General features: G+C 41.4%; 1 protein-coding gene across 6 annotated transcripts in view; it reads left to right on the forward strand.

Annotated features, from left to right (window-relative positions):
- STAU1 (staufen double-stranded RNA binding protein 1) overlaps positions 1-21,496 on the forward strand; it is a 90,611-nt gene that overhangs the window by 23,948 nt on the left and 45,167 nt on the right. For 2 of the 6 annotated variants that reach the window (XM_060033443.2, XM_060033448.2), the window contains one exon: positions 16,533-16,598. The gene's annotated coding sequence lies outside the window, so the exon portion shown is untranslated. Of the gene's footprint in view, positions 1-5,060; positions 5,276-16,532; positions 16,599-21,496 lie in introns of those variants that run through there. The other 4 variants (XM_060033441.2, XM_060033442.2, XM_060033446.2 and 1 more) reach the window with 4 other exon arrangements.

Below are 21,496 nucleotides of genomic sequence, written 5' to 3' on the forward strand. Positions count from 1 at the left end.
TTAAATGTCTACATGTATTTGAGTCTATCTGGGAATTTTTCTTCTCTTCCACTGATTTGTGGAACTAATTAGGTACTAGTACCTAATAGTCGTAATTATAAGGCTTTATAATATGTTCACTACATGGTCAGGCGTTTTCAGAAATGTTTTCTTGTTAATTTTTCCAGAAGAATTTTAGACATGGCTCATCTAGTTCCAAAACAAAATCCTATTTGTGTTTTTCTTGGGCTGTCATTAAATGTCTAGATTAAATCTCATCAACTGTCTGATATCTTAGTGATATGGCGTCTTTCTAGCCAAGAACATAGCTTATATTTCTGTTTGTTCCAGTTTTTCTGTGTCCTTCTGCGGAATCAAATTTTTTCTTCACATAGATTGTGAATCTTTATTGTAAAGTTTATTCCTAGGAATTTTAAAAGATTTCTTTGGAAATGGAGGCTTCCATTATATCTTCTGTTGTATCCCTAAGATTTCTGAAATAGCCCTAGGAGATAACACTATCTTAAATAATTCCGAGAATTACCTAGACTAGCAAGTAGTTCTCAACCTGTTTCCCCTTGCAACACATACTATAGGTGACCTTGACATAGGCCAATCAATCCTACAGGTGTTCCTTGTTTTTTAGAGACTCCAACAGAGAAAGAGGCTGTCGTTCTTCAGCAGCTGATGGAAATTTATGTGTACCAGACATGCATTGAGGGTCAGGGACACCATGGTGACCAAGACAGCCTGAGTCCCTGCCCTCATGAAAGTTGATCACATAGTTCTAGCCAAACAGAGCAAACTCAGCAAATAATTGAATAATTATAAGGGTGCAAAGTTCTGCTAAGGGGCTATGAGATTGGAGCAGAGATAATGGTCAGGTGTTAACATCCATTAACATCCACACACAAGGCTTCAATTACCTCCCAAATGCTACTCACGCATACATTGTGTCTCCAGTCCTGAATTTCCTCTAAACTCCATTTCCAATTCCCCATCAGGAGGCAGAGTCTAATTCTCCTACCCTGATCTGGACTGGCTTTGTGTTTTGCTTGTAGCCAATTAACTACAGTGGTAGTGTGAGATACAAGTCTAATTTCTTCCTTATGCTTGTGAATATTCAGTTTCCCACTAATTTACTGAAGAGAGGATCCTTTTCTCATTGCATATGCCTCTGGCACTTTTGTCAAAGATCATTGATTGTAAATATGTAGGTTTATTTCTTTCCATTGTTCTGTATGTCTGTTATGATGTGGCTCTATGTTACGTCCAAGGCTAGGTCACATGAGGTAGTGCACCTCTGCCTTGCTGTATGGGACACACACTCTTGAAGCCTTCAGCTGCCATGTAAACAATTTGACAGCCCTGAGGCTGCCATACTGTGAGGAAGCTCAAAGTAGCCCATTCAGAGACCACATGGATAGGCCCTAAGGCTTCCGGAAGAGAGAGAGGCCCAGCTAGCACCCAGGCACTCTGTCCCCCAGTGGTCCACTCCACAGTAGAGACCCCCAAGTTACAAAAACCTAGCCAAGCTCTTTCCAAATTCCAGACCCACAGATCTACTAGAGATAATACAATAATTGCTGTTCTTCCAAAGTACTAAATTTTGGAGCAGCTTGTTTTGTAGTATAGTAACTGGGACCTGGGCCACGTGTCCTACCACAGGGTTTTGCACATGCTTTCCCTCCTACTTGGAACACTTGCACTGCTTTTGCCTAGTTACCACCAACGTGTCTCTTCAGACCTTTGCTAAAGCTACAGTGCTTCTGGATGCTCCATCCTTAAACCCTGAAACCAGGGTTTCATAACATCAGGTACCTTTACTTCCTATACTTATCACAGTTGTATTTGGAGATTCTTTCACTGTCTTTCTGACAGGTCTTCAGCTCCATAGACCAGCATTCAGTCCATGCAGTTACACAGTAAGCCAGGCATTGCAAACTCAAATATCAACAGGTACAGGAAAGTAACATAAATGAGAGATGCGGGCAGGGTGGGGACTGTGGTAAAATATAAGTACCCATCTTTAGGGCACAGCTGCCACTCAGCAGGCTCTGTGCAGCCTAATCTGCCTCCTTTTTTAAAATTTTATTTTATTTTATTTTTTTTGGCTGCGTTGGGTCTTCGTTGCTGCATGCGGGCTTTCTCTAGTTGTGGCGCAAGGGCTTCTCATTGCAGTGGCTTCTCTTGTTGTGGAGCACGGGCTCTAGGCACGTGAGCTTCAGTAGTTGTGGCATGCGGGCTCAGTAGTTGTGGCTCACGTGCTTAGTTGCTCGACGGCATGTGGGATCTTCCCGGACCAGGGCTGGAACCTGTGTCTCCTGCATTAGCAGGCGGATTCTTAACCACTGCATCACCAGGGAAGTCCCTGCCTCATTTTTAAGGAGATGACACAAACCCAGATTATTATGTGTATGTTAAAGTGATAGCAACTAATTAAAAGTAAAAACCCAGAAGAAAGAAAAGGAGAGAAAAGAAAAACAACCACCGCCTGAAGATTTAATACTCCTTGTTTTCTGAGAACGCTGAACTCTTACTTTGTGTAACCAAGAAATTGTATTTAACTGAGGCATAGGTTAGCCGTGGGCTGGCTGTGGTTCAGGAGCGGGTCACTTGGATTTGTTTTTCTCTATTTGTACCGAGAGACTGTCAGTCAAAATCTATTCCAAGGGCCAGAATGCTTCTTGACTCTTGCTTAATAATAAAATAATAATTATTTTTTAGGAATTATTTATTTTTCTTTAGGAAGCAGATGGAAGTAAGATATTGTGACCATTAAGTTACACTAAATCCTGTGTGTTCCTTGCCAGAAGATAAATTATATATGTGTTTGTAATAAGGAATGGAACATGCAAAGCTCATAAAAACCCTGTGAGAAGTTGATTTTTATCTAAAGATTATGCTTCTTGTTAGTTAATGTGTCTGTTAAAAAAACAGAAAAAGAAATGAGCTATGAAGCCATGAGAAGGCATGGAGGCAGGAGTTCCCTGGCAGTCCAGTGGTTAGGACTCGGCGCTCTCACTGCCATGGCCTGGGTTCAATCCCTGGTTGATGAACTGAGATCCCACAAACTGTGCGTTGCGGCCAAAAAAAAAAGTAAAAGAAGAGAAAAGAAAAGACATGAAGGCCACATACATGCAATGCATATTACTAAGTGAAACAAGCCAATCTGCATGATTCCAACTATATGACATTCTGGGAAAGGCAAAACTGCAGGACACAGTTCAAAGATCAGCGGTTACCAGGGAATGGGAGAGGGAGGGGAAGGCAGTGCTCTGAGAACAAGTGATTCCCTAGGATGACGGGTGATCAGTCACTAACAAGAGCAGGTAGGGAATTCCCTGGAGGTCCAGTGGTGAGGACTCCATGCTTCCACTGCAGGGGGCACAGGTTCAATCCCTGGTCGGTGAACTATGATCCTGCGTGCTGCGAGGAGCAGCCAAAAACAAAAAACAAAAAAACCAAGAGCATGTAGTAGCCTTGGTTGCTCAGAGCAGCACACTGAGGACTTCACTAAGGAGCGTCCTATCACTCTTTAGATGGGGAAGTTGAGACAGGGTGTCATCGAACTCTACTAATTCTCATGACCCCTGGATAAAACAGGAAATTGTTTTTCCCGTTTAAGAGGAAAACTAAGGCCCAGCTGTGTTGAGGCCCAAGTCACAGGATAAAATCCAAAGACTGGCTTAGAGAAGGAAAAGAGAGATCTCCCCTCAATATATGGAAGGAGGGAAGAAAGTTGAGACTAGAAGTCATAGGCCCATCACTTGGGTGCCCAAGGGTGATAGTAAAATGGGTCAGAACACCCCCTTCTACCTTTAAACCTTTGAAGAGATTGTCTGATTGTGCAGGGACCTCAGCTTTGGGTTTAGGGAAACCCCTCTGTGTCTGCTCCTTCACCCAAGCGACCTATGGGATCCAGATTGCTTGGAAGATAGAAAGAAGAAAATTCACCTTTAGCAGAGGGCTGGACAATATCTGAATGTTGCTTAGTACTGTCTTAGACTGGCACTCAATGGACAGTGAAATTCCTTTGACTGTTTTTGGTGTCCTGAAATTCAGTCTCAATGTATTTTATAAGGAGCGAAGTAAGGAGGCCTGCCTGGTCCAGAGAAGGGAGTCCTCCAAGGCTGGGGCAAGGTCCCAAAGCACTGTTTGGAGTGGCCCCGTCAGCCACACATTTCATATCATGAACTTATGCAAATTAAACTATATAGCCTTGGCAAGGAAGATTGAGCAGGAGTTAAATTGAGAGATATTGAGAGATAGAGAAACTATTTTTAAATAGTGGGGAAGCAGTCCTAGAGTGAGCAAGAGAGAGCTTGCCTGGACATCTGCAGTCCCTTCACTCACTGTTCCCTGAACCTACCACAACGCGTGTATAATTCTTTGCTGAGTGTGATTCTAGAGGGTCAACATTCCCCACGCCCAAACCTCAACCTGTCATATAAGAGGGCTACAAAAAACTACTTAGTTTATCTAGAACTGGGTGAAAGAAATAGCAATCTGGCACTTCTTGCCTTTTAACTCACTATAAAAGTTACTGATTTTATTGTTTCACCCTCACTAGAACCTAAGTTCCATGAGGGCAGGGATTTTTGTCTGTTTGATCACCACTATGTTCTCAGCTCTGCGAGCAGTGCTTTGCAAGTAGTGGGCGTTTAATAAACACTTACGAAAGGAGCAATTGAGGGAAGGAGAGAAAGGAGTAACAAAGGCCGGAGAAGAGGAATAGGGAAAGGGAAAAAGGGAAGAACGAAGCGGAAGAAGAAAAGAAGGAAGCCCCAGCGTCCGCGTCTAGCGGGCAGCCTGCAACTCCCAGTAGAACTGCAACTCCCAGTAGAACTACAACTCCCAGCAGGCCTCGGGGCCCAAAAGGCTGGCCTAGGAGGCTCAGGCGGGACCAACGAGGGTTAGCCCGGCTCCCGGCGTGCCTTTGCGAGCGCAGGCGTCGCCGCAGGGCCCGCCGGGACTTGTGGTCCGGGCCGCGGGTGGGGCTGGGCATGGAGGCGGGCGGGGGCCGGGGGCGGGCGCAGGCCCCTCCCCCGTCACTTCCTGCCGGGCTGCGGGCGCCCGAGCGGCTGTTCAGTGTTTGTGCCGGTAGCGGCCGCGTCTGGCTCGGCTCCCCCTCCCTCTAACCCCCGGCCCGGCGGCGCCCGCCTCCTCCGCGGCCACTCCGCCTCTTCCCTCCCGCCGTCCCTTCCTCCTCTTCCTTCCTCCTTCCCCTCCTCGCCGTCACCTCCGCCGCCGCCCAGGACTGCCGGCCGGGAGACGAGTTCGGGGCAGCAGCCAGGTGAGGCGGCAGGGCCAGGCCTGGCGGGGCCCGCGCGGGCGCCGTGGCCGCTGGGAGGTGGGTGGCGGGCGGGGTTTAGGCCTCGGCGGGCCCGCGCGCTCGGCCTTTTTCCCCGGGCTTCTCTCCCGCCCGCGGGGCCTTCCCGGAGGAGGCGGGTTCTCCCGCGCCCCCCGCCTCGGGGCGCCCCGCGGCCTGGACCTTGGGCGTCCCTAGCTCCTCCACCCCTTGCTGGGCCCAGAAACAGGTGCCACGCCGCCTTTCCTCATTCCTCTGATTGCGCTGCGATGCCGAAGTTATTCCCGGGGCGGGGGCGGGGCGGGGGATCCCCGCTTCAAGTCCCTGCGGGCCGGAGCACTTAAATCTCCCCAGCCGGGCCTGTAGCGTTATAGTTACGCACACGGCCCAGGTGTCCAGCGCGGGTGCAAATCCCAGCGCAGTCTCTTTAGGCAAGTCACTTGAAGTCTTTGTGTTTTGGTTAGAAAAAGGGGCTAATGCCGTCCCTGCCTCTGAAGGCTGTTAAGGTTCAGTGAAATGGGGCGTATAAAGCGCTTATCAGAGTGCCAGACGCACAGCGTGTCCCAATAAACCGTCTGCATAATTTATTAGCATGATATTAAGGTATAACTTAATGGGTAGAGTGGACCAAAGTTGACCTACCTAGCCGTTTGGGTTTCTTTAGGGGCCGAAGCGTTCAGCGTTTTGCCCACCGCCAGCGCCGGGGCATTGTTTTGGGTTGTTAACAGCTGAAAGGGGCGTACGTTTAATTGGGACACTCTGTAAGTAGGCATTCTGTAAAAGATAGTGTTGCTATTTCCACGTCCTCCGCTGAGTCAACTGCAGGATTTTCACCAGCTCCCTCCGTATGAGCAACCTGTCCATTTTCCTGCCATCATCCGCTTCTTGTTGTCTTTCCATTTCTGGGAAAGTTTCCTTGAGTTTAGCAAACCTTTCTGGAGCACTTGCTGTGTGTCAGGCTCTGGAGGGAGGGTGTACGGAGCTGGAAAAGTTGTCTTTTTTTTGCCGCTGCATTTCTAACTTTTGACTTTTTCTCACGGCAGCTTTGCTTTTATTCCCTCCGTCCCCGTTGGCCGACTTTCCTTTTAAGCCCTTGCCCCACCTCCGTGTCGCAGTATTGCTTATGTGGAAGTTTTCTTCTGTTCGGGCGAAGATGTGTGCTTCAGTCTGTTCTGCCTCTGTTCTCTTGCTGTGGGGACGTTTTTAAGGTCATTCTTCCTGCTTGTAGCTTTAATTGTTTAGAGGGTGGTGGAAAAAGAGTTAGACCAGATTTTTGGTTGATTTTGGACTTTCAGGAATCAGTGTGCTTACCAAATGTATTCAGTAGATTACATTGCAGCTTGAAGTAAAAACTAAAAATACAGTGGGATTGTAGAGGGGGTAGTTTCAGTCATCCTGGTGACAGGTGGGATTTTTAAAACATTATTTAAAGATACTGAGTTTTTTTGTTTTTAATTTTATTTTTTAAAATTTATTTATTTAATTTGTTTTTTGCTGTGTTGGGTCTTCGTTGCTGCGTGCAGGCTTTCTCTAGTTGCGGCTAGCGGGGGCTACTCTTTGTTGAGGTGTGAAGGCTTCTCATTGCGGTGGCTTCTCGTTGCGGAGCACGGGCTTCAGTAGTTGTGGCACGAGGGTTCAGTAGTTGTGGCTCGCGGGCCCTAGAGCGCAGGCTCAGTAGTTGTGGCACACGGGCTTAGTTGCTCTGCAGCATGTGGGATCTTCCTGGACCAGGGCTCGAACCCATGTCCCCTGCATTGGCAGGCGGATTCTTAACCACTGCGCCACCAGGGAAGCCCCTGAGTTTGTTTTAATTCTGTTCTTAGTTGTATAGGTGTACTCTTCATTAAGGAAATTCAATTTATGGAGGTTCAAATTTACAAAAGAGGAAGGAGTGTGTGTTTGCTCTACTGACTGATCCTCCTGTGTCATAGCATTGTTTTAGGTAGTAAATTTCCTTACTGAATTTAAACTCTTTTGATTTACACTCATCTCTCAGCAACACACAGGATGCAAAGTGGCCTCCCTGTTTTTACATTTTCCTGGAATTTTCTGACACAGTGTTACCATCAAGAAATAGTTTAAAGTCTTCGTTTGGATGACTCTAAAAACACCTAAGCAAACAGCTGTAGAAGCACTACAAAGCATGTCTTCTGCCATATCAAAAACAGTAGTGTTAGGGAAATGATGTTTTAACATTTCAGTCAATAATCTAATTTTGAACAACTTTCTCTCATGGAAAACATACAAAAGTCGAATAGTATAGAGAACCCCCCCTGAACTGGTTACTCAGATTTGATAATTAACGCATAGCCAAGGTCAATCTTGTTTTATGTAGTACTCCCTCCCCCAAACTGGGTTATTTTGACATAAATCCTGAATATCATATAATTTTGCCAGGTTGCCCCAGGCTCATAATCTGTCGCAAAATTACTTTTAGTGGAATCATAGTTCTCATTTTGTTTGCTTTGTGGGGCTTCTTATCTCTGTTTATGCATGATTACAGCAGAAAAAAATATCCTCATCCCCCTCAAAGTCATATCCAGGATGCTGCCTTGCTTCTTTGTGTACAAGAGCAACAATTTTTGAGCTATTAATGACTATAATTGAGGAGCAATCAGAAATACAGATATACCTAATCCTGTTTGGTGGAGGCCTACCTATGAAACCACTTTTTTTTTTTTTAATTTCCTGGAACTTTTTAATTTCCTATATCATGGGCAGCTTCCCATTTCAGCACAGATCTATTTCATTATTTTTGTCTCGTGTATTCTACTGCATGGAAAGCTAAGATATTTTTAAATGATGAAGTCATTGGTCTGTGGAGATGATTATTACCTAACGTTTAATTCTAGCAAAATGTCATCAATTTTAACTTGAGAACTGAGATATTTGGCAAAGAGATTGTTCCAGTTTACCTTTACCTATAAAATGAAACCACTTTTGATGGAGAATAACTTTGTGTTAAAATACAGTTAATAGTTCATAATGAAACTTGTAAAGTTTCTTTACAGTATTTGTGTAAATATACTGCTGTCACCTTAGGTTAAGAATTAAGCAAAAGATTTTTTTTTTTTTTTTTAAGCGGTACGCGGGCCTCTCACTGTTGTGGCCTCTCCTGTTGCGGAGCACAGGCTCCGGACGCGCAGGCTCAGCGGCCATGGCTCACGGGCCCAGCCGCTCCGCGGCATGTGGGATCTTCCCGGACTGCGGCACGAACCCATGCCCCCTGCATCGGCAGGCGGACTCTCAACCACTGTGCCACCAGGGAAGCCCAAGCAAAAGATATTTGATTTCAAAAGTGTTGTAGAATTATTTTCTAAAGACCGCCCCCCCAATCTGCTGTATTTACAAACCAATTTTGTAAATATGAATGAATTCACAGCATAAATGATCATATTTTTCTTTCTCATCTAAAAAGAGATCTCTCCTAGAATGGAAGTTGACAGGAATATTATGTTTGTCATTGTTACTTTTGAAATTTCTGGTCATGAACAGTTTTCAACTCGTAGACCTGTAATGTCATTATTTCATTTGTGTAGGTTTACTTTTGAGCTTGATCAGTTACAGTTAACTTGTGTTTTAGTTATTACAACTTGGGAGATGAGGAGGGATATGCATACCTCTTAACATTAGGGGGAAAAAAAACCCCAACCAATTTGGCATCTAAGAAAGGACACAATATGTACTTTATTTTAAAAAATGCTCAGTGCTTCCCAGTAGGCTTTCAGTAAAACTTTTAAGTATTTGGAATTGTTACCGTTAATACAGTTTGTTCAGACTAAAGTGCTCTAAGATTCAGCCAGAAAGCCTATTTATATACAGATTATCTTAAGTTTAGAAATGAGCATGAGGCATGGAACTCCCCCCCGCCCCCAGTTCTTGAAGTCTAACCCATTAACGTTCTGGGTGTAATCATTAAACATGGGGCTGCACTGTGCTGCTTCATCCACAGCTTCTCCCCAATATGACAGTGACAATGTAAGGCGGCACAGAGTGGGTCTCAGCTTGTGGGACAGTTTTCTCTGATGCCTTTTTACTCATGGAGTAAGAAAGAGTGAAATTCGCCAGCATAAAGATGGAACTTTCATGAAAAATGTATCTTTCTGTAGAATGTCATAAATCAAAATTCTAGGAGCCTTGTTTATGAACCTCCAAACTGGATCATACTTGATGTCATACTTAGTGACAAACATTTGCTCAATTTGGGGAAATATAAATTCTATCCCCTCAGATGAGAGCTTTTGGAGTTGCTTTATTTCTCTCAGAATAGGATTTTGTGGCCTTCAAAAATGTTTAGAGAACTTTTTTTTCACTTACATATATATGTATGTATATTATATATGTGTGTGTTTGTTGGATTGTCATGTAAAATGTATTTTTTAGGTCAAAAAAGTTTGCAGGCCACTGTAGTTAAGTTATACTGGCAAATAAAAGCACAAATTAACCTCAAAAAATGTTTAGAGAATTTTATGACAGATTTTTGTTTCACACTAGACCTATAACAGATTGTTTTAAATTAACTTCTTGTGACAGAGACCTTTGTGGTTAAAATGCTTCTGGTGTAATTTTCTGCATGAGCTTTTCCGTAAATGCTTGATTTTGACCAGGTTTTATTTATGCCATTCCAAAAATATAATTTGTAGGTTAGAGGTTGAACCATGAGAAGACATGTTATTTGCTATGGTTATTTTCCCCCAACATTTTGTTATGAAAAATTTCACACACATAAGAAAGTTTAAAGAATTTCAGTGTACACTTCTATGTTTACCACCTACTTTCTGCCATTATTTTACTGTATTTACTTTATTACATGTCTGTTCCATGTGTCCATCTCTCTTAATTCATTAATCCATTCTATTTTTCGATACATTTCCAAGTACATTATAACATTAGCACACAGCATGCATATCTACCACAGTTAATTTTATTTATTTTTTGTAACTTTTTTTAACATCCTTTTTTTAAATAATTAATTAATTAATTAATTTTGGGCTGCATTGGGTCTTCGTTGCTGTGCGCGGGCTTCTCATTGCAGTGGCTTCTCTTGTCGCGGAGCACAGGCTCCAGGCACGTGTGCTTCAGTAGTTGTGGCTCACGGGCCCTAGAGCGCAGGCCCAGCAGCCATGGCGCACGGGCTTAGTTGCTCCGCGGCATGCGGGATCTTCCCGGACCAGGGCTCGAACCCGTGTCCCCTGCATTGGCAGGCGGATTCTTAACCACTGTGTCACCAGGGAAGCCTGCATCACAGTTAATTTTTTTTTTTTTTTTTTTTTTGCGGTACGCGGGCCTCTCACTGTTGTGGCCTCTCCCGTTGCGGAGCAACAGGCTCCGGACGCGCAGGCTCAGCAGCCATGGCTCACGGGCCCAGCTGCTCCGCGGCATGTGGGATCTTCCCGGACCGGGGCACGAACCCGTGTCCCCTGCATCGGCAGGCGGACTCTCAACCACTGCGCCACCAGGGAAGCCCCACAGTTAATTTTAAAAGTGAGACAGTTCTACAAGGTATTCCTAGATCTTTAAAAGCCAAGAGCTTTGTTGACTTTTGTTTCCAATTTTACTTTGATTACAGAACTCTTTGCTATTTATTTTATTTTTTAAATTTTATTTATTCGTTTATTTATGTATCTATATATTTATCTATTTATCTTTACTTATCTATTTATATATCTATTTATTCATCTATTTATCTGTTTATTTACCTATTTATTTATTTATCTATATTTATCTATTTATCCATTCATTCATTCATGCTGCGTCCTGAGGCATGTGGAACTTCCCTGACTAGGGATCAAACCTGTGCCCCCTGCAGTGGAAGCACCGAGTCTTAACCACTGGACCACCAGGGAAGTCCCAGAACTCTTTGCTTTTTAAAGGAAATTGTTTAAAGAACTTTTTGCACCAAGCTGTGCTTACCTACGAATCACGTATTACGAAGTTGGAATAATGTTGATCAAATCCTTTCTTCTCACATAAGGAGATAATAAGATTATAAATATGCAGCTATGTTGATCTTAACAAATGCCACTAGATGGATGGCTTGGATATGTTTTGCTGACAGCTTAATGCTCTGAACTAAAAAACTTTACCAAAGAGAATTATTTATTTTAATAAAATGGTAAAATGAGGAAATTACTGCAAATAGCTTATTTACTTTTTAAAATATTTACATTCCTATAGTAGTGAATAAGGTTGATGTTAAGTGATTTATGTCACCAGATAAATGGAGGTAGAAACAAATTCTCTTCAGACTTAATTATATTTTCTGGAATAACACATGTTCAATTATTTGTTAAAGGAATATATTCAGGGGGCTCCCTCAGAGTAATTTACTGAAAGCAGAAGTAGAAAAATCTATCCAAGAATGTGTTTGCTTTCAATTAAGAATTAGTCTTCTAAATATTAAATCTGTATCCCATCTGCTTCTGTTTAATCTGGAATCTAATTTGGAAAAATGTGATGACTTTGTGAGTTTATAACAGTAATGGAAGCAAAACAGATAATTGTATTATAATAGAGAGGTCATAATTGTCCTAGAGGCTTTTTGAAATGTCTGCTGGACTACAAAGTCTAAGAAAATCTATTTAAGTGCCCTGGGGTCTTTTCCCAAAATGAAAATGATTGCTCATCAGATTGTCTCTATATTTGAAGTAGCGTTAAAATTGGTTGCCCAGTGAGTGTGGGTTGATTTTAGTCAGCATGTCCTCTATTCCCATTTAAAATGTTTTTTTTACAAGTGGTGTGTAACTATTAAGTTTATATTTGTAGATGTTTATATGTGACTGAGGACAGGATCAGTGAATCTGCTGGATAATAATATTTGCTACTATTTATTAAGCTCTTACCATGTGCCAGGTTAGGATTACAGGGTGAGAGTTATTTGATGGAGCAAAGGAATCTGAAAGGTCAGATTGAATTTATCTAATAATATAAAAGCTGCTGTTCACCGAGCTCTTCCTTTGTGCCAGAGGTTGAAGTGGACGCTTTGTGTTGTATTTCTGTTACTCCCCAACGTCTTTGCAAAGGAAGGGTCGTAATAGCTGAGGTGCTGAGGCCCATCTGGGAGGCCAAGTAACTGGAGTGGGGTCCTGAGCTCTTTCCACTGAAGCACAACACGTCTCTAATTATTCTCAGGTGCTTTTTGTTTAGAGTAATTTATTCTGGGTGTCACCAGTGCTTTCTCCCCAGTTCTCCCACCCACCACAGTTAGGATGAATTTTGTTCACTAGGACTTCAGACCAATTTGGAAAAAAGTCTGGCTCGGTAGTCCTCAGTCTTTCAAATGAATGCTGTTCATGATTTCCTTGAAATAGTTGGAAGATTTTCAGTTTCCTTTTGTTTGTTGTGACAGATTACTGTAGTCAAATTAAACTAAAACTTTTAAGCTGTTTCAAAGGTTGGGGGTGGGCCTTAGAGGTAAATGGGGATGAGGATGTTTCATTAGCCTTTGTGTTGAAGGATGCTGTCCCCTAAATTATTGCTATAATCCTTCATGAAGTTTATTGAAAATGATTTATTAACTGTAGACAAGGTTGTTGCCAAGAAAATCAGTTTTTTATTTTTAATATATAAATTTATTTATTTATTTATTTAATTTATTTGGCTGCGTTGGGTCTTTGTTGCTGTGCGCGAGCTTTCTCTAGTTGCGGTGAGCGGGGGCTACTCTTTGTTGCGGTGCGTGGGCTTATTGCGGTGGTTTCTCTTCTTGTGGAGCATGGGCTCTAGGCGTGTGGGCTCAGTAGTTGTGGCTTGCGGGCTCAGTAGTTGTGGCTCACAGGCTCTAGAGTGCAGGCTCAGTAGTTGTGGTGCACCCGCTTAGTTGCTCCGTGGCATGTGGGATCTTCCCGGACCAGAGCTCGAACCTGTGTCCCCTGCATTGGCAGGCAGATTCTTAGCCATTGCGCCACCAGGGAAGTCTGAAACTTAGTTTCTGTAGAATTATATTATTCTGCTTTACTGGAAATGAGTTAACTAAGCCTCTAATTAACTTTATAGGGTTGTTGCCCTCTTTGCTTCCCAGCCATTTTAAAAAAATTTTATTTATTTATTTTTGGCTGCTTTGGGTCTTTGTTGCTGTGCGCCGGCTTTCTCTAGTTGTGTCAGGAGGGGGCTACTCTTCATTGCGGTGCGTGGGCGTCTCACTGTGGTGGCTCTAGGCATGCGGGCTTCAGTAGTTGCGGCACGTGGGCTCTGGGGTGCGTGGGCTTAGTTGCTCTGCGGCATTGGGATCTTCCCCGACCAGGGATCAAACCCGTGTCCCCTGCATTGGCAGGCAGATTCTTAACCACTGCGCTACCAGGGCAACCCTTATGGCTAGTCTTAAAAGGCTAGATCACTGAAATTTAATGTGCCTTTGGATTTGGGGTTATGAGTTTGGATTTGGTATATGAGTTTCCATTCTGTGTTTAACCTCAACCAAGGCATAAGTGTGTCTCATTAATCATGAAAAGGTGTTGGAAATGTGTCTTTTCTGGGAATGAAATGAGCAAGATAATGCTTCTTAAGGTGTTACTATATTAGCTCCTCTCAGGCATGAGCTTTATGATCTACCTAGATCTTGTCTGATTCTCGCACATTTTTGCTCTTTTGAAGTCCATGCTTTCTGTAGATTAAAATTAAGACATGAATTTTCTACCCTTGCAGATTCCATCCTGATACGAATAGGACCATTGTCTGCCGGTGCCATTGTGATTTGGTACAAAATGCAAGGCAGTCCTTTCCTCTGTTAGTAGATAATTTATATGTAATGATAAGTCTGATTATTCTTGGAGGCTTACGTTCTTTGTTGCGCAGTTTAACCTGCTCATTGAGGCTCCATGACCCTTTACCTAGATGACAGTCAAATGTAGTCAGGCAAATAAGTTTCCTTTTGGTTTGTAGTAGAGTGAACCTTTACAGTCTGAAACATTTAGAGGACGACTGCCAAGGAACTATTTCCCTGTTAACTCAGAATTTATTAAGCACCAAACATAAAAAAGCATAAAGTAAAAAAATTTTTTTGGAGGGGACGAGGTTCTTCTTAAGTTTGCTACATTTTTTTTCTTTCTTAAATAGTGTGTTTTGAACATAATTTATTAATATTATTTTATAATATTGGTTACTGTGTACCCTAAGAAAGTGATGTTTATTAGCTAACTTTGTCGTAGTTTATAAGCATTTCACCTACATTACCAGTTCATCCACCCAAGAATAATATGATTATTGTTTGTTAATCATATGAAATTGGTGGTGGTAACCCTATTTGATATATTAAAAGGTTGAAGTCTACAGAGTAACTTGCTCAGGGTAGTTCAGCTGAGCACCTGAGTTGGCACCCAAACTCAAATCCCCAGTCGAGAGTTTTCTCTACGTCACCCACACAGCCATGTCATGGCTTGTTTGCCCTTATCCTAAATCAGTGTCTTGCAGCCAGGGGACCTTTTATGTTCTTTTGTGTCTTCTTTAGTTATGAGGTAATGTGTATTATAAATGATGTTACTACTAATTAAAATGCCACTGTGAATTACTTATTTAAGTTTGTGTTGGAGTCAAGGTTATTCCTATACAAATGTGAATTCCATGAGGACAGGGACTACATCTTATTTGTGTACTCCTCTCTCCCCAGTGCACAGAATAGTGCCTGCTGTTTATTAGGTGTTCAGGAATCATTTGTTGAGTGAATAAAGCAATGAATTTAATTCACTCTCGTGTTCTAGTGTGCTTCTTGAGTGGGAAAGAAAGGGAGTTGGGCTTATCCCATAGTCTTTCTTCTCTGCTGCTGCTTGGAGTAAGTAAGTGGTATAAAGATACACTGGTAGTAATCATGATGGCTTTGGAAATGGTTGGGGATTAAAAAAAAAGTTTGCTCATGGAAGTGTGAATGTGTATATGAATCTCAGCTATCACCTGTGTTGTGTTGAGATGTTTGAAATCCATGGCGTTGTAGACTGATGTTTTTCTCCTCCCTCCCCCTTTTTTTCTTTGCTGTTAAGTTGTTAACAGTTGTTTCTCACTGTTGTCTGATTCTAGCACCTCCTTTTTAACATTTTATTTTTTTAACTTCAGGCTTGGGCTAGAAAACTAGATAACCAAACCTACCAGAAGCGTTCAGCATAGATTTAGATGAGCTTGAATTGAGGGAAGCCCGCACTGGCAAAAGGCATGGCCTCTATTAAGTGGTCTTAGACATTTGTTTGGGCTGTGCAGAGGCCTTTTCATTTTCCATTCATGCTAGTCTTTTGAATGGGTGAGATTGCGGAACAATAGGGTTCTAGATTGGAGAATTGTTAGTATAGTGTACTATTTACAGAAAGAAGTTGGGTTGTTAAAATACTGTAGAACCAATTAAAGCTCATAATTTTATTTCTGAAATTATTTGGACAGTGAACAGCTACTTTTTATTGTTTACTAAGTCACAGTGGCAGTGTGAAATTGAAATGAGCAAAATTACTTTATGTTGTAAAAATGCAAAAAGCATCTCAAGGTAAAGAATTCTATTTGTTACTGACGACTGCCAGTTTACAGAAGGGGCACCTCTAGATAAATGAGACCTGAGAGTTTGAGAGTTAAACTCTTATGTCATCTGAAATCCAGTTCTAAAGAATGATTATGATTTGGATTTGCTAGAGGTAATGTGCTTTTTCATATTTTGCAGTTTAATATAAGAATATTTATGTACAAGTTCCTTTTTGTAAATTTTCCCATGTAATTGCATTTGCATCACCAAGCATATGGTAAGGACATTTATGAATAAAATATTTAATCAGGAGTTAAAGGCTGCAAATTTAAAAATCAGGCTTGTGTGATTGGATGGTATATGATGTCCAGTTCCTTTTTTTTTTTGGCCATGCTGTGCAGCTTGCAGGATCTTAGTTCCCCGACCAGGGATTCAACCCACGCCCTCAGCAGTGCAAGCATGGAGTCCTAACCATTGGAATGCCGGGAAGTTCCCTCCAGTTCCTTTCTAAAAAATTAACTCCGAGGTATTCATAGTTCTCTTAGCAGGAAGTAATTAAGATTTAAAAAGGAAATTTTTACTGTCTCATATGTTTGTGTCTCTGCAAAGCACTTTTTACCCAGTTAGTTCCCAGGCACTTGTTTCTTTTGTAGACTCTACAGTGTGCTGCTTCAAGCCATGACATCATGCTTTCAGAAACTTCCTTCCCTACTTGTAAATTTTAGGCTTCCCCAAAACTTTAGCAATATATATCTTCATTTTCAGAAGAAGATCTACTCTAGTAAACTGCTACTGTTTCTTATTTTCCAGGAGTTTCCCAACCACTTAACCTCTCTGAACCAAAACAACATTGTTGCTGGAGCGCTTGTTTTTAAGGTACGCGTAATTTGGCTCTGTAATTTCAGGCCTGTTCATAATCTGTAATGTTTTTGTATTCTTCAGTGATTTGTGTGGAAAATGACTTTTACTTCTGGCTATAGTATTAGAGAAACAAGAAATTTTATGCAGTTTGATTTCTTTTTACTCTTGAGATTTAATTAGAAAGTCAATACAGGGAAAATTGTTGGCAAGAATGTAAAACCTTCTAGCCAGCACTGCCATACACTTTAAATGTAGAGACGTGAAAATTTACCACTGAAGTGTTGTTAAACATAACTCGGTCAATAGCATCTTGGTCATAGAAACTTTTGTAGTTTGCCTTTGATTTCACAGATTGCTTATGTTAAACCTGGTTTTCAAACTTGTGGAAATAATTCCACATTGTTTTTTGTTGTGAATGAAAACAAGTTCCATTTACCACTGACTGCTTGTGATCACCTGGACCCAAAAAGTTTTACTGTAAGAGTGTTCAGGATTTTACAGTCCTTTGTCAGGACACTGCAAGCATTGACACTGCTTTGTGTTTTTTAGCACTTTCCCTCTAAGGGCTGAAAGCACATGATCATACCCTATCTCTGAGGTGGTAATTAATAGACAAGTTAACCCTTGCTTTCTTTGGGAATAAGGAAATTGATGCATAAGGAATTTAGAGAAGTTATACAAAGCTCGGGGAATGGATTTGCACTCATCACACTGAATTTGTATAATGCTTTTCTTTTCAAAGGACTGAGTAACTGTTACCAGTGCCTCAGGATTCCTTCAGTGTTTTAGCTCTCAGATTGCTACAACTGAGGCTTTGTCAAAGAGCCTATTACAGATTGCTTTGGGGAAACTGAGGCAGCAAGCAGTGGATTGGCAAGAGTTGGGCATATAATTGCTATCTGAGTTGGGAGTAGAACTGAAAGCCACAACTCAGAAGTTTGACATGATTTAACATTGTTGCTACTTAGCAGGAAGGCTGGTTTCTACGTAGATGGCACATGACTACAGACTACAATTTTTTTTCTTTGAAAGAAAAGACAGTTAAGTGTATTGAACCAAGCCCCTTCTTATTCAAGAATTTTTTTTTTTTTTTTTTTTTTTGCGGTACGCGGGCCTCTCACTGTTGTGGCCTCTCCCGTTGCGGAGCACAGGCTCTGGACGCGCAGGCTGAGCGGTCATGGCTCACGGGCCCAGCCGCTCTGCGGCATGTGGGATCTTCCTGGACCGGGGCACGAACCCGTGTCCCCTGCATCGGCAGGCGGACTCTCAACCACTGCGCCACCAGGGAAGTCCCACAGTATTACTCTTAACAATCACCAGCAAATCACACACAGATACTCATTTTGATTTAAAAACACTTCCATTTTGGGAATTCTCTGGCGGTCCAGTGGTTAGAACTCTGCACTTTCACTACCGAGGGTCTGGGTTCAATCCCTGCTTGGGTACCTAAGATCCCGCAAGCTGCATGGCATGGCCAAAAAAAAAAACCCCAAACTTCCATATTTACAAAAATAATAAGTGTTTGTGTTGACTTACTTTTAAGAAGTTCTCCTAGGGAAGGGAGGAGGGGAACTTGATAACGTTTCAAACCTAGAAAAGAAAATAAGGTTTTCAGCTTGTTAGGCTGCACAGGTAAATTTTTTTTTTCCCCTTTAGTGCACAGTATGGTGTGATGGTTTTTCTATGATGAACAATAGTGAATTCTCCTTTAGGAAGTATTTCTTTAAATGGACCACCTAATGGTTACATCTGTGTGTAAAGAAAATCCTCCATTGCCTGCTTGGCCCTGCAATCAGTCACTTGTATTGGATGCAAAGGTCTTGAACAGTCTGGGTTGTTTCCAGGCATTATTTTTGGCTCATTTTATTGTCTTGCGAGTGATTGTGCCTCATCATGGCTTTTTGTTCTGTGTCTTTCTCTTGAGCACCAAGTACATTGTGGTCTTTTTTTTTTCTTTTAAGTAGTTTGGTCATATTTCTTTTCAAGAACCTTTTATTATTGTGTGATTTGATATATGGGCCTGCTGTTGGACATTATTTGCTTGACGTTGACATCGTCTTTTTGGAAATGATTATGTAGGATGATAGTGATTGCCATGTTTCTGTACTTGTGGTTGCCCTGCCTGCAGGTGTTTGGATAACATTTGGAGTCAGTGAATTGCTGTTTCCAGGGGGCAGGAGATGGTGGATGCTGGTAGGGGGAGGTGAAGGTAGGGTGGTATGGTGGTGGGGGAGTGAGTTCACTTGCAGAAAACATAACCACATTGCAGCTAGAAAGATGTATTGGACAGGGATCTTGGAAGTAAGTGTTGGATGTAAGGGAAGGACGTGGGTATTTTAGGTGTATTTCAAGGCTTTTATAGGAAAAGTGGTTTATTCCTTAACTTTTTGTTGTTGACAAAGTTTCTCTGAGAGTGAAGCCTCTCAGAAGCTATAGAGAACAGATTAATAGATGTACAGTTGGTTGCTTAAAGAGCTCTTCTTGTGTCTTTGAGGAAAAGTTTAACAAGTAGTTTCTAGCACTTGAGAATGTACAATCTGCCATAAAAGGGTTCACACGTACTAGATGCTTAATAAATTTTTGTTGAATAGTGAATAAATATATCCTAAAATTGCTGTTGGTACTGTTAATGTTCTGTCATGGTGAGGAACTGGAATATTCCTTTGTATCTGTGTACCCATACTATATAAAATATAATAAAGAAGAGAAGGGGAGATATTTCTTGCAGTGTCTTGGCTATCTTAAAAGCTTGTTCAGAATTGGGATGACTTTCTTTTTCCCTCCCTCCCTCCCTCCCTTCCTGTTTTTTAAAAAACACATCTTGTTTGGAAACATCACTTATTACAAAGGGGAATGATGTGTTGATTGCACAAAAGTATAGATACTTCATTATGTCATGTGTAAATCCTGATAAAAATTGGATATTAAAAATGATCTTCCCTAATTGCTGAAGTAGGTATTTCATACTGCAACAATTTAACAATCTGTTAGTTGAAAATGGTTAGGACTAAGTAGTATTGTAGGTGTTTCTGTAAACTGTTTCTAGAAGGATCTGCCTTTTTGTGTATTAAATCTCTCAGACTGTGCACTCAGTATGGCCCAGTCTTGGTAGATTCATTGCTGAGTTAGGAATATGCATTTTGTGCCTGATCACTTTTTAGCACATCATGTACAATTAAAAAAAATGCTTTTATAGAGGTACCCATAATTATCATCTAACCCCTTATAATGTCGTAGTTCTTATATGTACTCCACAAATTTAGGATTTGAGAACAGGATGAAAATGTTTTCTTGAGTTGGTTTCTCAAGCTCTTCAAATAGGAAAAAAACCCAGGAGATTAAAGGTTCTCATCTGTGCTGGAGGCAGGGAAATAGCACAACACGGGCTTAACAGTCAAGGTGTTTCCAACGCTGGGGAAAACTGGAGTCTCTGTGTTTCAAACTTTTCAACCTAATTTTACTGTGTGTGAAATATTGTTCTTCTGTAAGAAGATTCTAAAAAAGCATTTTAATCTCTTCTAAGTCCCTAATTTATCTGTTGGAAAACAATCCTTAAAGACAGGTGTAAAGGAAAAGATAAGTTTTCATTTAAGGATTTAATCTCAGTATGGAGCACTGTTGAGCAACAGGTTCTAAATTTATACAGAAGTAATATCTCTGAAATTCTGTGATTGCCCTGAATACTTCTGTGAACTATATAGATATCAGTAATGAAAAACTTTATTTGTTCTTTGAATTATGTGAGTAAACCATATATTTCCCCCCATTTATAGCTATGATAGCTGCCTGGCTTCTCTTAGGGGAGGAGCATCTGTTTGGGTAAAATATTAGCATCAGTGTTTTAGAGCCTTTTGAGATGAAAAGGGGGTTTTCTTTTCCTGTCTGAGAATATAAGCTGCTTAATACATTAGTAAGATTTTAGTTTGTGGATTCGTATTATATATGTACTAGAAATAGCATGCTTGCCCCTCTACCCACTAGATACTGATAGGTTCTGCCATCCCCCAAATAGGACAATCAAATAATGGCTCCAGATATTGTCAAATGTCTTTGGGGAGCAAAATTGCCCCCACTTTAGAACTACTGCTTCAGATTCTCTTTTCAGGCTTAAAGACACGTAGAAATGTTAAATTAGTAAATGACTAAAAATGAGTACTGGTTGTTGAATTTTTATTGGTCATATTGGAAATTAAAAATTTGTAAAATACAGAGCCTTATTAGGAGGGTTTAAAATTTTTTTAATTTGCAGTTCTGAGCTACTGGTTTCAACCAGTTGTTTTAAAGACATAACCCCTCCAGGTGTACCTGGGGTTAACATTTTTGGGGCAGTTTTAATTAATAACTTGTTTGTTCCCTTTCTCAACTTCTAGAAAACCTATGAATTTATGTCTGTGACTGGAAATGCTGGCAGTGGGCCTGCTGTAGAGAACGTTAGCCAAAAGAGATCCCTTTGGGCCCCACCCTTTCTAAATTTAGTTCATTCAGTCTCAGACTCTCCAGAGCCACCCAGGGCAGAGTTGGGTTGCTCCTTCTGGATGCAGGTAGACTGTGGAGCAAACACTTTGGCTTTTGGCTTATGTTTTGACCTGTGACCTATGGTTGGTGTTGTGAAGTTGTGAGTATACTCTTTAGAAAAATGCCCTCAAGACAGAGTTCAGAAAGAGAGGGAGAGAGTGAATAAAAGAAGGAGGGGGAAGATTGAGAGAGAAGTGTTTATATTTTGGCAGCTGAATGAAATAAGAACAATGAAACAGGGTCATAGCTGACTTCTGAAAGGTTCTGGACTTGTTTCTTGACACTGGCAACTTATCTGCTAAGACCATTACCTAGATCTTCAGTGCATCTCCTCCGTTATTTTGTTCTGATTTCAAAAGTAAGCAAGGAACAACTGCAGTATTGGAGAATTTTGTTGT

This window comes from Delphinus delphis, chromosome 15, assembly GCF_949987515.2.
Source record: "Delphinus delphis chromosome 15, mDelDel1.2, whole genome shotgun sequence".
NCBI classification, from domain to species: Eukaryota; Metazoa; Chordata; class Mammalia; order Artiodactyla; family Delphinidae; genus Delphinus; species Delphinus delphis.